The sequence below is a fragment of the Trachemys scripta genome, chromosome 1, assembly GCF_013100865.1.
Source record: "Trachemys scripta elegans isolate TJP31775 chromosome 1, CAS_Tse_1.0, whole genome shotgun sequence".
NCBI classification, from domain to species: Eukaryota; Metazoa; Chordata; order Testudines; family Emydidae; genus Trachemys; species Trachemys scripta.
Genome location: NC_048298.1, coordinates 25,504,719 through 25,522,405, shown reverse-complemented (window position 1 = coordinate 25,522,405; position 17,687 = coordinate 25,504,719). Strand labels below are relative to the sequence as shown.

At 39.3% G+C, this 17,687-nt stretch overlaps 1 protein-coding gene across 4 annotated transcripts in view; it reads right to left on the bottom strand.

Moving 5' to 3' along the window:
• Nucleotides 1–16,776, bottom strand: part of KMT2E (lysine methyltransferase 2E (inactive)) — a 117,068-nt gene extending 100,292 nt beyond the window's left edge. For all 4 annotated transcript variants that reach the window (XM_034766242.1, XM_034766232.1, XM_034766258.1 and 1 more), the window contains exon 1: nucleotides 16,436–16,776. The gene's annotated coding sequence lies outside the window, so the exon portion shown is untranslated. The remainder of the gene's footprint in view (nucleotides 1–16,435) is intronic.
• Between the last annotated feature and the right edge of the window lie 911 nt (nucleotides 16,777–17,687).

The following is a 17,687-nucleotide window of genomic DNA, read 5'->3' as shown; positions in this document are numbered from 1 at the left end:
GTAGTCCAGTGGATGTTTCAGATGAAGGAGAAAGAAAACCATGCAGAGGATAATGAATAGCCTACCCCTTGGGAAAGCTTTTTCCTAACTCCTGTCAGTTAGTGGCTGGCTTATTCCCTGAAGTAAGAAGGTTTAGATTCTTTTTTTTTTTTTTTTTTTATTATAGTCACCTAGAGTCACAGTGACTGTTCTCAACATTGTGAATATTCTCATCTATTGAGTGTTTAATTTGCTTTGAACCCTAGTAGGATCTCAACTTCAGCATCTTCGAACAATAGGTTCCATAAGTTATCCATAAGAGATTCATTATGCATTGTTTTAAAAAAAAAAAAAAAAAGTGTGGGGAGATGGTGTGATGCTATGTCCTTATATTACTGATGGAATGAAGTGATAGCAAAAAAGTAATCTGAACCCTCTTCTCCCACTATCTTTTAACCTGGCACTACTGTAAGTGCTTGAGGCAGCAAGCAAACTGGTCATATCTTCTGAAATTGCATTAACTTTTCTTTTAAAAATTGCCACTGTTTAGGGCCCAATTCGAATGTCCCATTTGCTTTGATGGGACTTTGGCTGAGCGGGGGCTGCAGGCCTGCTTTTTCAGTTGGGCTAATATTTTTTTTCTTCCTCTCGTGTTCCTCTCAGGACCATTAAAAGAGATATGTTCCTGCCCCTTAGAAGGCAAGTGGTGGGAGGAACATCTATGGGGTAAGTAAGTCTGAGATACAAGATTTTCTTTTTGGGGGTGGGTGGAGGGAGGGCATTTTCTGGTTTGTGTTCTTATGGCATTTCAATAATGTTCCTTAATTCCCCTCCCACCAGCCATCTTTCAGGTGTCCAATGCATGGGAAATGCATCTCAGTCATCTTAGATTTTCAATGTACGTTTTTTTAAATGGTAATGTAGTTAGTGTTCTAACTTTATTTAGATTTTGCTGTATAGTAGCAGAAGACAGGTCTGTTTTGATGGTCACTAGATTTATATTGTTACTCTTTTTCTAATAAAAATTAAAATATTTTTATTTCGTTGGGTCATATTTACATCTCTACCCCGATATAACGCGACCCGATATAACACAAATTCAGATACAACGTGGTAAAGCAGCGCTCCGGAGGGGCGGGGCTGCGCACTCCAGTGGATCAAAGCAAGTTGAATATAACACAGTTTCACCTATAATGCGTAATATTTTTTGGCTCCCGAGGACAGCGTTATATCAGGGTAGAGGTGTATTATGCATGGTGTTTCAAAAGTAGTCAAGGAGAACCTGCTATACTGGTGAGATTGCAACCTGTGAGGTTTCCAATTCATCTCTGTAGGATGTACCAGTACAAGTAGTGTAAAAACTTGCTCAAGTTAGTGCACTCTATATGTTGCAAAAAGAACAGGAGTACTTGTGGCACCTTAGAGACTAACAAATTTATTAGAGCATAAGCTTTCGTGGACTACAGCCAACTTTTTGTATACGGGAATATAAGGCTTTTTAGAGATGACTGTGACAGGTGTTGGGAGTACCAGTGATTTATTTTATTTTATTGCCTAGTTTATAGAGACCTTACAAGGAAGTAAACAGCACAATCACCTCAATCACAAACAAGACTATAACTGAAAAAATTAACTAAGTCTGTTTTTACATTTTACTTAGTGCATTTAACAGCACTTTGTATAGGCCGTTTCACTGTTTCCCCCCGCCCCCGACAAAGTCATACTTCAGAGGGGGATTCAATACCTTAAACTATTATTCTTTGTTAAAAAAAGTTGATGTTCCTCTAAGTGTACAATGAGGTATTTCCTATCTATTTATAGATGACGTAAGGCACTCAACTCTAAATAAGAGTTTCCACAGAAGGAAGTTGAACTAATTTAACTATATCAGTTTCTAAATTACTACAATTTTCTCATGTAAGCAAGACCTTAAAGATAGGAATGTTAAGTCTTCTCCTTCCATGTTTTTGTTGGAGGACTCTGAATGACATAGATATACACTAGGAACTTTTTCAACTCTCTCTTTTCACAGATTTTAAGGCCAGAAGGGACTACTAGATGATCCAACCTGACTTCTCATACAACATAGGCCATCAAATTTCAACCATTTACTCCCATGTTGAGCCCAATAACTTGTGTCTGACTAAACCATATCTTCTAGAAAGACATCCAGTCTTGATCTGAAGGCTTCAAGAGATGGAGAAAGCACCACCTTCCCTTAGTAGTTTGTTCCATTAGTTAATCACCTTCACTCTTAAAAAAAAGTGCCATTTCAATTTGCCCAGTTTTAACTTCCAGCTATTGATTCTTCTAGTACTTAAAGGGGCTGGAATACTTAGTCCTTAAAAAGGGGTTTTGCACCATGTGTATTAAATAGAAGTTTACAGCTTTAAATAGCCTACATAAAATTCATGTTTCACATCTTTAGCATATCATAAAATTAGTACTTCTGTATCCAACCATAGTTTTCAAAAATAGTTTGCAAGACCTGAATATCTAATGTAAAAACGAAGCAGAAACAGAAAAGCTTTCAAACCTTCTGCTTATTCATACATCATAAAAAAGAGGGAAAAAGCCAAATTATTTTCTCCTTTGCAGGTCATTGTAAATAGCAAGTTGGTAGCACTTTTTGTCATGTAGAAGACTGGACTTCCAACACTGGGCTTCTAAAACTCAGAGCTAGTAAAGACTTGAGTTGCAGAACAACATGGTTGGCCTTGGGCTGGAAGAAACTGCATTCTTGGCAAACTTAACTGAAATCACATGTAACTGCTACCAGACTGTTTGTAAATCACCACAAATAGATACTGTGATTATGTAACCCATGTCCAAAAAAATCTGAGGATATTTTGCCACAATAATAATAATAATAATAAAAAAAAAAATCTATGACTTGCACCTGCTATGTTCCAAATGGTGGAAACTACATGTAATTAAAAAAAGGTCACATTAAAAGGTTCTAAAAGGTTGTGACCAGATGCTTAACATAATTAATATTAACAACAAGGGGGAAGAAACACACAACATAATATATAGCAAGAGCAGGCTAGACAACATTTAGATAAGTTAGATGTATACAAGTCAGCAGGAACTGACAAAAATTCACCGTTGGGTACTTAAGGAACTGGCCGAAGCAATCTTGGAACTATTAGCGATTATCTTCGAGAACTCATGGAGGACCAGATTGGAGATGGGCAAACTTAGCATCAGTCCTTAAAAAGGAAAACAAAAAGGACCTGGGGAACCACAGACCTGTCAGCTTAACTTTGATTCCTGGAAAAATACTGGAACAAAAAATACTTATCAACCAATCAATTTGTAAGCCCCTAAAGAATACCAGAGTGATAAGTAATAGCCAACATGGATGTGTCAACAACAAATCACGCCAACCCAACCTTATTTCTTCTTTGATAGGGTTTCTAGTCTAGTGGATGGAGAGGGAATCAGTAGACGTGATATATCTTGATTTCAGTAAGGCTTTTAACACAACCCCACATGACATGCTCAGAAACAAAGTAGAGAAATGTCGCCCAGCTGAAATTATTATAACGTGCGTGCATAAGTGGTTGAAAAGCCATACTCAGAGTTATAATCAATGGTTTGCTGTTAAACTGGAGAGATGTATCTAGGGAGTCCTGCAGGGTCTATCCTGGGTCTGGTACTATTCAATAGATTCATTAATCACCTGGAGAACACAGTGGAGATCATGCTTATAAAATCTGTGCATGACACCAAGCTGGGAGGGGTTGCCAGTACCTTGGAGGACAGGTTTAGAATTCAAAACAACCTTGACAAATTGAAAACTGGTCAGAAATCAACAAGATGAAATTCGATAAAGAGAAGTGCAAAGCACTACATTTAGGAAGGAAAAAAATCAAAAGCATAACTACAAACAGGGGAATGACTGGCTAGGTGATAGTACTGCTGAAAAGGATCTCGGGGTTATAGTGGATCAAAAATTGAAAAGAATCCAACAATCTGATGTAGCTGTGAAAAAGGCTAATATTCTGGGGTGTATTAACAGCAGTGTGGCATGGAAGACACAGGAGGTAACCGTCCCACTCTTCTCAGCACTAGTGAGCTGTCACCTGGAGTAATATATCAAGTTTTGGACACCATACTTTAAGAACAATGTAGACAAACTGGAGAGAATCCACAGGAGAGCAATAAAAATGATAAAAGGGTTAGAAAACCTGGCCTATGAGGAAAAGCTAAAAAAACAGGGTATGTTTAGTCTTAAGGAAAAAAGACAGAGGGAGGTAAGGGGCAACCTGATAACAGACTTCAAATATAGTAAGGACTGTTATAAAGATGATGGTGAGCAAACTGTTCTCCAGGTCCCTTGAAAGTAAGAGAGGAAGTAATGGGGTTAGTCTGCAGTAAGGGAGATTTAGGTTAGCTATTAGGAAAAAATAACGATAAGGATAGTTAAGTACTGGAGTAGGCTTCCAAGGGAGGTTGTGGAATCCCCATCACTGGAGGTTTTTAAGAATAGGCTAGACCAGGGGGCTCAAAGTCCCGGCCTGTGGACCATTTGCGGCCCGAGAATCTCCACACTGCGGCCCACGGAGGAGAGACCCATGCAGCCACTCTGCCAGCTCTGTCTGCTACAGGCACCGCCCCCCACAGCTCCCATTGGCTGGGGGAGAGAGAGAGAGAGATACCATCACTAGTCACCAGGCAGAGTCAGCCATGGAGGCAGCATCATTAGTTGCCGGGCAGAGTCAGCCATGGAGGCAGCATCACTTTTTCCCACAATTAATATAAACAAGTCAAAATACCAAACAACTATCAGATGCACACCTTGCTGCAATCCTGAAGGTTTCAACTGCTCAGTCACTGAGGCCAAACATCAGCAAACTGACAAAACTGGAGCATTGCCAGGTGTCTGGCAAACACTAAAAACTCTCTGGCAGGCAAAGAATTGTATAAAGTTGTATGACAGTTTTATTATTTCTAAGAAATTCAAAATAAAAAACACAACATAAACATTTTCCTTTCTGAACACCATCTTCAGAGACATTATTGGACCGCTGGGAGGATTTGAGGACTGGCCCTGGCCCTAAGGTAAATTGAGTTTGAGACCCCTGGGTTAGACTAACACTTTTCCAGGATGGTCTAGATATATACTTGGCCCTATTTCAGTGTGCAGGGATGGACTGGATGAACTCTCAAAGTCCCTTTCAGCCCCATATTTCTCTGATTCTATAACTGATAAATCCACAGCTTGAGGAATAAAATCTAACTTGCATCCAACAAGCAAATGAAGCGGATAGCAAGATAGGCAAGAGCCTCTAATTTTGATAGAGCCTATCAATAACAACAACAACAAACACACACACAAAAACCCACTTTCTCCAAATAAAAGTGACTATAAAATACAGCAAAAAGAGGACCATTACATTTTAAGTGTTTTAAAACTTGGGATCCAGTCATATTAAGACTGTCTGCAGTTTCCGTTGTATATGTAGAGAAAATCACAATACACTATCGCTGGAAGGTATTCCCTGAGCAACAGAGTGAAAATCTGGGGGGAGGGGGAAAAAGTCATATTTCTAATTGCAGATTTGAGAAAGGGAAGGAAAAAGGTGTGGGCTGCAAGTAGAAAATTCACCAGTTCTTATACAGAAGCAACAATGCAATTTTGCTTCCCTAATTTAAGTCCTGGCATCAATACCATCTGAACAGGAATTTGCTGATACACAAACCAAGTTACCATCCTTATTCCACATGTCTGACCAGCACCTTTACAGAGAAAGGAGCATACCATCCAAAACATTTCAGTAATTGAAAAAATAAATAGGGAAAATTGAAGGGACCCCTCCTTTCTCAGCTCCAGCTACCTCTTTCAACTATCTTTCCTCATAGGTGCAAAGGCTAGACTGCAGTTTCTATAAGCATTTTATAAAAAAATATTTTATAAGGTAAGATTTAATGTGCTTACTATAATTAATCTACTCATACTTGGTAGGCTGAGTAGACATTTTAAGTCTTTCCAGCTGAGAATAATATTCTCTCTTAAAATTTTGTTATGCTACATTATGCATTTTGTGATCACTATGGAGAAGCAAACTGTTTATGGAATGTTTGAATGTTATACTTCTTCCTCTATACATGTGCTCAGAAGAAATTAACATATACAACTGAAACCATGGGTAAAACTACTACCAAAGTTATGTTAATTTTAGGGTAACTAGAGTGGTAATTTCCTGGAGGTAGTCTATTTGTATAATTGTCAAGGAGCACAAACAAAAAAGGACATGCACTCATTTTTAGGGAATGCGAACAAATCAAAAGAAATAAGGTGAATTTCACTGGAAGAGATGTGTATTTCTTTCCACGTTATCCAGTCCCTACTCCCACTCCTGAGCATGGACAAACAAGCTTCCAAGGCAGAAAGTTACTCCCCCACAAATTTATTTATAATTATTTTCAATAGGTTGGTATGAAATTTAGCAAAAAAGAAATCCATTCTATACTACATGTTAGTGCTGGTGCTCAGCGTAACACAACTTGGCCAAAAGCCACAAATCATTACAAAAAGACTGAAAAAAGACCCAACCGTGCCTTATACTAAAATATGAAAGTGAGGAGAGGGAGCAGGGCACCTACACAAAGGGGAAAGAAACCATACTTTAAGCACAAATATTTAAAAATTCTCTCTTTGGGTAAACTTTTTAAACATACAAGAACATAGATAATGTGAACAAACATTTTCCTATTTTTCCTCCACATTAAGCATTTTAATAGTTTCATATCCATTAGCAAAAACAATTTTTATCATGGCCTCCTTCAAAGCCATAGTAGTGGCAGCACCATCATATTATAAACTCTCATTCCTGAACTTTAAAATATGTTGTTAAGTATTAAAAAAAAAAGCATATGCTAAAGGAAAAACTTCATTAGAAACAATTTTAGGTTTGGCTACCCTACAGCATTTATCATTGTTCAAAATACAGTATTAGGAAAACGTTTTCCAGAAACACAAATCTGGTTATTTGGAATATTAATATAGAGATTAGATCATGTGTAGAATATTCCAGTGATATGTAGAACAATTAAGTGAGGTACTCTGAATGAATATTTATGCTGGATGTTACTAAAGTAGTACACTACCTTTGGCCAGATCTTGAAGGAAGCTCTCCTCCTTCAAAATGGTAAGGATTTTGTTAAGAGTTTAGAAGGGGAAATTCAACTCCCAGGTGCTACAATATCCTTTACCATAGCGAAGTCCAAGTAATGCAAACTTAGGAACTACCACTAGTCCAGATTTAGACCCCAACTGGCTCTCTTGGGGTAGCCCTCAATGCTAAGCTAAGAAACTGACTAGCACCCATCATTCCAAATTTCTGAGGCTAAAGAGAACAAAGGATGAATAAAAAAGGAAGGAGGAGGAAGAGAAAATAAGGGACAGAAGGAGGAAAAAGATAAAGGAGCCAGGACACCTCCGAATGAGGAATTTCACAGGGGAAAAACAAAACTAAACCAAAACCCCTCCATCACCTCCAAAACCCTCCACATGCAGTAGAATAAATAAAAATTATGTTCATATTAGCAAAGTCAAACTGCCCCAGAAAAAAGCTGCTCTTCTTGGTTTCCCCATTAACTGAGTCCCTATATTCAGAAACTACTTCACCACTGTTTACATGGAGGTTTGAAGATGCAAGAGCAACATTATCAGTAGGTTGTAATATTAACAATACAAAACTCCACACTTGAGATGGGTTTCCATCAGTCTTGGAAAAACCACTGATCCACTAACAGCTGGCAATAATAAGTTTGGAAAGGAGGACCAGCAAGCCACAATTTCAATGGCACCTTCAGGGAATTCAAGACTCTTGTGCAAGGAAAACTAACAGTAAGGTCTCCATCTCTCAAATGTCCAATCTGAAGATGGTCTCTGAAGCTCTCAAAGAGCTCATTACGTAGATTATGCCAACCCAAGTAGTTGAGAAAAGAAAGACTCCTGTATCAGTACCATCCACAAGTCATTTGTCTATTAACTTAAGTCCTGACACAAAAAGAAGCTACTCTCCACTGGGCCTCACCCTCCTGGTGAAGAGATGGAGAGTGCTCCAGAGGCCCCACTGGCTTCCTTCTAGAGGGGATCGGAGTGGTAGAAGGGGATCAGTGTCCCCCTTTCCCCAGATACTTCTGCAAGTCCACTAGAGAGCCTTCTGGGCTTCCCCTTTTCTCTCCTCCTCACCCCTTTTTTTCCTTCTATCTGAGTGGAAGTAAGAGAGCATGGAGGCTAGGAAGAGAAAAGATACAAGAGGAAGAGAGTGAAGAATGGTAGCGAGGAGATAAAAATCAATGTGGATTTTGGAATTAATGTGAGTTAAATGAGAGGGAATCAATGAAAGGGTAAACAGATTGAGGAATGAGACAGAGCTCTGACTGTCGCTTATTCTACATAAACAAAAAAAGGGGGAGGGGAGGAGACAGGGAACATGATGCTCGAATACCTAGTCTCCAGCTGTAACTACTAAGGCCACACAAAATGGGAAGAAAATAATTTGTTGCCTGTCTTGACGGAGGAGAAAAATGCTACTCAGAGGAGGGCCTAGCTATATCCATGTCACACCAGACATTTGGAAAGAGTCAAGAACAAGAAGGTAAAATGGGGGGAACAAGCATGGTAGAAAAGTTTATTCTTTTGGCATTGGCATTGCAAAATTTTGTTATTAGTTGACAAGAAATACTGGTTTGTATTAAAGTGTCTGTCACCTCATTCACAATAATTCTGTATCATAACTATTACTGTTACATGCAAAATTGATTTAGGAAAACAAGTTCTGTTCAACTGTATCACTCCTTTACTAATTCTGTTAGCTTGGTGTGTCTTATGAGATCTTACCTAAAATATTCTTTCTACCAGTTGCTTCCTTCCAAACATATGATCTGACATACTCATTGAGTAGTAGATTACAGTGGGATATTTTAAAGGTGTTCATGAAACGATTCTCTATGAAAGTGTACTACAGAGTCAAAACTTCCATAGATCTCAACGTTCATTAGCATACAACACCATCAAAATTCACAAAGAGCATTTCAAATAAGTAGAGTATTTCTGCATTTATGTGTAATCAATATTCAATAAGCATGTTCAATAGGTTACATCTCATCTAGTGGGGTGGCCAGGTATGGATTTATTTCTTTGATGTGTGACAGTTTACTTACCACTGGTTCATCCACTGAAAAGTCTTGATTATAACAAATCTTTCAAGAAACATTCTGAATCTCTGTTCTGAATGCAATATTTAAGTCAGGAGTGGGTTTTTTTTTTGCATTTTTCTATTATAGGCAGAAGAAAGTAATAAACTTTAAACATGTATTTCCTATAACTGTGACAAAGGCATACCAAACATTTTACTGCGTTCACCAGATACTATTACAACTACCAGTTGATAAACAGCATAGAAAAAACACTCTGGTACTGGGAGATTCTGGTGCATTTTTTGTTCCACTTGGTATTTGTAATACAAAGAGGATAAACTATTTAATTTGAGTCAAAGACTGACCTTTCAGCTAAACTCTTCTATTTTATTCTAAATTTTTTCACTGATGTAGGATTCCCACACATGTAGTTTTCCCCTACTTCCATATGTTGCATTTCGTCTGAATGGATGCTGGATTAGAGCTTCCACTTGTGTCTTGGGCAAACCTGCAGGATTTGGAAGAAGGTCTGATCTCCTTATGCTTCAGTCTGGGAATCCAAACCCAGGAAGACTGAAAGTTTTAATCCTTCACATAAATAGGAATTTTTAATTTCTTTTCAGTGTTGGGAGTTTCTTCTCTATATTGAGCAACTACATCAAATACAAAAAATACTGTTTTACCACAAGCCCAATCTGGGCTAGATTTCTTGGTTATAATATAAATTATACATATTCCTACATATTTTAATCCCAAGAGTTCTTTCAGTTATGTTCAAGAAAGTCACAGCACACAGAACGTAAGCATTTTCAATCCCCTTCAAACTACAGTTCCCATTTTCAAGACATGATTTTAGCCAAATGAATACCGTGCCTTGGTAAGTAAATAGTATAATGGCCAATGAGGGTCAGGCTGGAGACTCTTGCCTACATGCTCGGGGTTTTACTGATCGCCATATTTGGGGTCGGGAAGAAATTTTCCTCCAGGGTAGATTGGCAGAGGCCCTGGAGGTTTTTCGCCTTCCTCCACAGCATGGGGCAGGGATCGCTAGCAGGGATCGCTAGCAGGAGGGTTCTCTGCCAATTGAAGTCACTAAGCCACAGGATTTGGGGACTTCAACAGCAGAGTCAAGGGAAAGGGTAGGGACGGCTTTGTGGCCTGCGACATGCAGGGGGTCAGACCAGATGATCATAATGGTCCCTTCTGACCTTAAAGTCTATGAGTCTATGAGACATTGCAACTGAAAATGTTAGTGATCAGTGCAATGTCCATCCAAAACTAAATTACTCGATTTGCAATTATGTTATATTTAGGGATTCTAGTTTCTATTTATTTTGGTAGCTTGGTGCTTTCTCTTCTTAGAGAAGAAAAAAAGATTTTTATAGGGTTGTTGTTGTTGCTGTTTTTAAATTGTGACAGCTTAATTCTGAGCTGGCATCTGTTGTATCATTAGCCCACGATGGTTTTAACATTCATTTCCAAATGACACAGGTAGGAGTTGCGACTTTTGACCACTCAGTATCTTTGCTGGATGCAAACACATAAACATGCAGAAAACTTCCTAAGCAGCTGTTGTGCACGACTTGGAGTGAATGACAGCAAAGCAGGGACAGGAAGTGAATGACTTAAAAAAAATCCCTTGAGGAAACTTTTTTTTTAAAAATCTGCATAAATTATTAAAATGTTAGAAGTGGGGTTTTATCAGTTGCTTAAAGTTTATACTGAAAATTGACACACACACCCCAGATAACTAAATGTTCTGCTATTAGAGATGGAACTCTGCCCTAACATATATTGAAATTACTGTACTTTTAAGTCAAAAGTTGATTATAAGAATTTTCAGATTTCTTATACATTCAACAGTCTCATTCTAAAACTGTATTCTGAGAAAACAGATAGCCATGATAAAAAAAAAAAATTGTGATCCCACTTCATTTTCCCCCAAAATACTGAAATACGTGAAAAACCTCGCAACACTTCTCTACTGTAAGTCCTCTGGATCCTCAACTTCAAAATAAATATATCTACAGTGAAAAGTATTTTCACAGCATTTAAAGAGTCTCTCAAACCAACTGTTAAGACATGATCAGCTGTCTAGGCATAGAATATCAGTTGCCTGATGTAACAGCCAGATGGCTCTAAACATTCCCCTATTATAACCACACCTCTAGTTGAGGAGTAATCTTCCACTGGCTTGTTAACTTTCATTATGTCTTGACTAAATTGTCAATTATATCCAGCATAATATTTCTAAAACTTGTTAAGTTAGAAAAATGTAAGGAAAAAAAAAATCAATGTTATGTAGGAACACCTTACAAACTTAAGCTATTTAAAATACTCAGAGTCCTTTGAATAGAGGGATCCAAGGCATTGATATTTTGTCAGTGAGGCTTAATTAAAGGAAGTGAAACAGTAAAGTAACCAGGTATCTGACAAATAATAAGTTTGCAGTTTATTCTACTAAATGATGTCTCTACTTAAGGCCCCCAGTGATCATAAAGATGAACTTTATCTATTATATAATAATATAATGTTAAGGGACAGTTTTATAAATTTATCAAAGTAATTGTCTACCAGCACAACAATCTTTATGAAATTTGAAAGAGAAAAATCTCTGTGATCTCACAAATTTCTAGTGGCTAATATATGAAAGGCCAGCAGCATTTATATACATGTTTTTTATAAATTGTTGCTATACTCCATTTTAACAAGACTACGAAGACAGTATTAGTAGAGTTTCATCTTGGGAAATTACAGCAAAATTACAATTTCTTCCTTTGTAGCGTGAAGGGGATCCAAAATTTTGTGCAAGAGACAATCAGATGTTATTTTAGAAAGCATGATTAACTTCTGTTTAAATTTTTAGTTTGTGGCCGATAAGAATAGAAACAAAATAATACATAAATAATTGTACTTAGAGAGAAACCTGCTTTTCAATAAAGTTAAAGTTTATGTTTTCCATAGTTTGAAAGCTAAAATACAGATTCTCAAGAGATGTATTCAGAATTCAACTGAAGTCCACATAGGTAGGGTATCCCTATAAAACTGAAGGTATACTTTCAATCTTACTATCAGTTCTCACTTACTGTATCTGTATCATGGTTTGTTTAAATGCACTACCTGTTCCCAGATCACAGTCTCACAGAATTTGCTTTTGAGAGATTTATAAACAAATGTAAATAAATGTGTTGATGTCACAAATATCAGGAACCAATTTAATAACAAACTGATTTCCCCACACCCTGTCCAAAGGACTATGCGAGTGGTGGGCAACCTGCAGTCCGTCAGGGTAATCCGCTGACGGGCCGCATGACAGTTTATGTTGACCGTCCGCAGGACGACTGCGCGCAGCGCCCTGTGGCCTACATCGCTTCCTGCAGCTCCCATTGGCCGGGAATGGTGAACCGCAGCCACTGGGAACTGCGGGCGGCTATGCCTGCGGAAGGTCAATGTAAACAAACTGTCTCGCGGCCTGCCAGGGGATTACCCTGACCAGCTGTGGGCCGCAGGTTGCCCACCATTGCTTTATGCTCTGCAACTAATCCTACTGAAATCATATTAGACCAAGTTAAGCATGTGCTTAAATCCTTGGGGAATGGGGCGCTAAGGATAATCTTGCAGACCTTTAAGGAATCTAAAATTTTGAAATCAATTTCTATATTCTTGCTGTTTCTCAATGTCCCAACTAAAAACAATGTACCTTTAAATAAAAAAAAATTGCCAGTAAGATTCCAATGAAAGTTTAGTTTAACAAATAAGAGGATCTCAAAGTACTTAATAAATATCAGTCTTCAACAAAATATTAAACCAATTATACATACAAGAAAACTGAACCACAGAAATCTAATCCAAAGAAATAATCTGAGTCCTAGTATTATCATGCAAATATGCTAAAAAGTATTTACCATCCCCAATATTTTTCTCTGATATCCTAAGGTATTTCCCAGATCACTAAAGTCATTCCAAACGCAGATGATCAAAAAAGATATAGATGGCCTTAGTACATGGAGTCCAGATTGCTGACGAACTACTCGTATATTAAGTCTGACATTTGGAAATACATTGGTGCAAATGGAACTTAAAACAGAGTGGTTTGAAATTTTAAAATTTCAAACCAAGTCTCAAGGACAGTTCGGGGTTTTTTTTGGTAATCTGTTTTTTTTTTTAATTTCAAATTTGTTGTGTTTAATTTATTTATAGATTTTACTGTGGTATTCATCCTCATAATATCCAAGCGCCTCAAAAACATTAATGAATTTAGCCTTAAAACACCCTTGTGAGGTAAACTATTACTATCCCCATTTTACAGATGGAGAAACAGAGAGAAGTAAAGTGATCACACAAGGTCACCAAGAAAGACCTTCTGATTCCCAAGGAAGTCTAGGGGTAAAGATGTTACTTAGACTACTGACGCTTTTCAGATCACCTTTAAGGTATAGGATATTGTTTGTTTTAAACCAAGTGTTGCAGAGTATACCTCAGATTCTGCTTATGTGACTCTAGTCATATTGAAAACTAGCTCCTAAAGGGGCAAGATATACCCCTTTGCTTCTTGATATTTGCACACAAATCCTATTAGCATTAGAAATTTAGACAACAGAATCGAAAATAGAAACCTATGGAAATTATCAGAATTCTAATCAAGAAAACCCCATAAGTTTACCACAGACCCTTTAGCCATCCCCAAATTATTAAAAATATATAATTGAGGGACATAATATATGGATTTAAAATTTTAAAAATTCATATTATAGCAATATGTTGGTCAAGTAATGCATGCCCTGTCCTATTAATGCACTACTTGTGTGGTTGAAGTCACTCAAGCCTTTGGCCTCACGACACACAAGGTATGCCTTGAGGGGCTGTTAATGCATACCTTCAAAGTCTTATTGCTTAGCTGATACAGATATAAAGAACAAATTATCTATTCTTCCATAGCAGTGCAAGGTAATATTCGTAAAGTTAAAATTATTCAGGCACTGAAAAATGGTTTGCTACTGGAATAGTATTTCATATTTGGCTCTTAAAATCCAGAAGGTTCCAATAATATACTAAAATGGGAACTTGCATCTCATTAAAGTAGGGACAGCAGGAGTTTGAATTTACAAATTTCTATTTACCTTTTGTAATTTTAGTTTAACATACTAAAAACATGACAAGTTTCCTGAGATTTGTGGCTCTCAATTGCATTCAATATATCAACTACTAAAAGAATGCTTTATTGCTTCTCCATCCCACACAGCCTCACACCATCTTCTTTATGATGATACTAAAAGGTTCATATGTCATTTGGGACAGGAAGAAAGAAAGACTAAGTACTGTAGTTTCACTTAAACGTTTATGTACATTATCAGACAGTTTTTACACTTTACAATATATATTTAATGACTTAACAAAAAAAAAGATTCTCATGCTGAAAAATTACACATGGGCAAGAAAGCTTTACATCTGAAGAAGCAAAGTAACAGGTTTTAATTTTGTCTGGATATTTCCTTAAACAGTAACATCAAAACATTAAACTAGTATTCCTAAACTATTCATGTTAGATTAACACTAACATCTCCAGTAAAGGAAGTATTTTGTCAAAGATTAACCTGACATTCACAAAGGCAATGACTATCTAAGAATTTAGTTAGTATTGTTTTAATCTTTTGTCTTTTTTTTTTTATAAGTATTACTGGTCATTGTGTTAGTAACAGATGTATTGTGAAACATACCTAGGTTAACTAGCATAGACGTAGGAATTATTCCAAAACATTATTAAAACAAAAGTGAAGAGATTAATATGGCATGCATATCACATCACACAAAGATACAAACACACCCCCCAAGAAGCTACTTGAGTCTATCGTCTCCCCCACCCCCACCAGTAAGAGTGGTCTCGTTCATTTGCCTTTCACACACATAACCAATAAAATTAATCAGCTGGGATACAGCATTTTATTCATAGTAAAGTCAAGACATGTTTTGTACATGATTTGAAGAAAACAGCCTTTTCATTTAAACATAACAAGCCAGTAATGTGCTGCAGACAAACGCACTGCATGGGGTGTGGAGGACCCGAGCTGATTAGATTACCACAACATCAGCCTGGGGCCGCCATTTTTAGAATCTCTAAAGGACAAAAGAGGGAAATTACAATTTTTACTCCACATTTACCATAAGTAACTTTAAAAGTACAATGTTTATGGTCAAGCATTTACGTATCCTACCTATGGTCATAGCCATCTCTTTCAGTTCACTGAGGTAGGTCTCAAAAAACAAAAAAGCCCTTTTCGTTACTAATCCCTTTAGGATGATGTAAATAAACTAAGGCTAAACATTCTTAAGTTCCGACTTTAATCAAATGTAGTGTATACAATTTTAGGGACCTCGGGACTTTTAGCTACCGCCCATTCCTAAATGACTGAACATAGGGGAATACAGGACCTTTATAATCAGACTACATTATATTTCTTCTCCCCTATTTAGTACTACACAGTGGACCGTTTGTTTCTCCTCCCCTACGTCTGCAGCAGTAGGGTCTACTCCACTAATGCCTTTCCATAAAAAAAAAAAAAAGATTTAGATGTGCCACATAAGGAAATACGAATGCTAGACATAAAAACTAAAACAGGGCGGCAAAGATGAGTATTTTAAATATACCTTAGGCTCCATACATTCTCTACAAAGGGGGTGGGGAGAATCATCCCCTTTTAAATTGACACAGAAACTCTTTAGAACTGTTTTCCGTTTGTCCAGGTTACACCACAGAAGAGATGTTAAAAGGGAGGGAGGGAGAGAGGGAGGTGGGGGTGTGGAAAGGAGAGAGATTAGGCCTATAACGAGCCATTTTAGTATCACAAAACAAAAATATACAAGATAAGGGAGACTATTTTCTAAGCTTCATACATACAACCCAATACGCAATCATACTATTACACATCCCTGCTCTTAGCCTCTGGGTCTACAGAAATTTATGTTGTAGGTCACATAATATCCCCTCTTGGGTTTGTTTGGTTTTAATCATAATGCATAAATCCGGCATAACTGCCAAAAAAAAAAAAATCCCCTCGGCGCCTCCAGTTACAGTAACCCGCCATATTCACAAGATATAACGACTCCCTTTCATTTTCAAACCAACCCATACAACGTGAAACACAATCCAAAGCAATTTATACAGAATCATGCACGGTTTAGAGGGGAGGGGACCTCACACCCCACCCCTCCCAGATGTAAAGGGATGCCTCCCTAACGTTTTAACCCTTACTAGAACCCCCTTCCCCCTCGGCAGGAATAATAATCATAACAGGAGACTCACCTGTAATGATCACAGGCCAGGCAGCAGCTCCCCCTTAGCTGAGCCCCTTTCCTATCCCAACCAAAACAATGCAACGGCCCCACTGCGGATGTCCCTAGCCTGGGCAGGACGCAGCCCTCAGCTGACTCTGGTAAAGAGGAGTGAGCAGAGGGGTCCCCCAGACCGGCTCGGCGCTCAGAACCCTGCAGGGACCAGCTGGGAAGCGCCTTTGCCTTGGGACCTGTGTACAAACCCCGCTGCCGCTGCTGCTCCCGTCTCCCTCCTCTCAGACTCCTACGCTCCCTCTATGTCACTGCCTCTCTCTGGGAAAATGGCGTCCTCCGCTGTCCCCTCCCTCCTACTACACGGGGCTCACCCGTCCCGCCCGGCAGGGGCAAGGTTACCAGGGCGAAGCCAAACAGCCGCCATTTTGCTTGTGGGCTGGAGCGCAGTCTGTGTCCGTTAAGTCCTCCCTCGTGCCATGTCCGTTTTACAAAGGGGGTTTCCTCACGATATTAAACTGTTCGAGGGCCGGGGCCAGAGAGCGCGGCCCCCGATATAAAAATGCTAAAGAGATGCTAGGGAACGGCAGGGGCGAGAGGACTGTGTCTGGGTGGAGACTCGGGGCGATCGTGCAGCGGAGTCCACAGCGGGCGGGGAGGGGCTCGGGCCCAAAATGATGCTGCGAATGACCTAAAGCGCGCAGCGAGACCTGCCTTCCGCAGGGACGCAGACACCGAAACCTGTTTGCAGTCTACCCCCAAGTGAGCCCCTGCCCCTGCCTGCCCCCTGACCTCTTGTGAGCCTGGGCCAGCCCTACCGACACACACAGGCTTTGAGGGAGGCTGCCAGACCGAGGCAATCTCCCCACGCAGAGTGAGACGGGGGATAAGAGACGGAAGCCCGTTGGGTAAACTATGGAGGGTTATTCGCTGAGGGGATCTCCCCCTCCCCAGTTAGTGGAGACCTGAGGCGGGTCTGGCTGAGGAAGTCTCTCCACAAGTGACCGAGGTTTAGCGCAGGCCTGCCTCGGGGAACCTCTTCCAAGGAACGAGACTGAGGCACTAGGGCCAGCTCTGCCTGCCAGGCTCCCCTTTACCGAATGACACTTGCGGGGGGAAGGTCTGGGGCTGCCCTGATCTGGACGAGTCACAGGCAGAGCGAGAGGTAAGTGTGTGTCAGACAGGCGCAGCCCCTCTGTTTATGCTGCGCTCCTTCCCTTCCCCCACACGTCCTCCCTGCGTGCGCTGCCCACATCACCGCCCCGCATTCC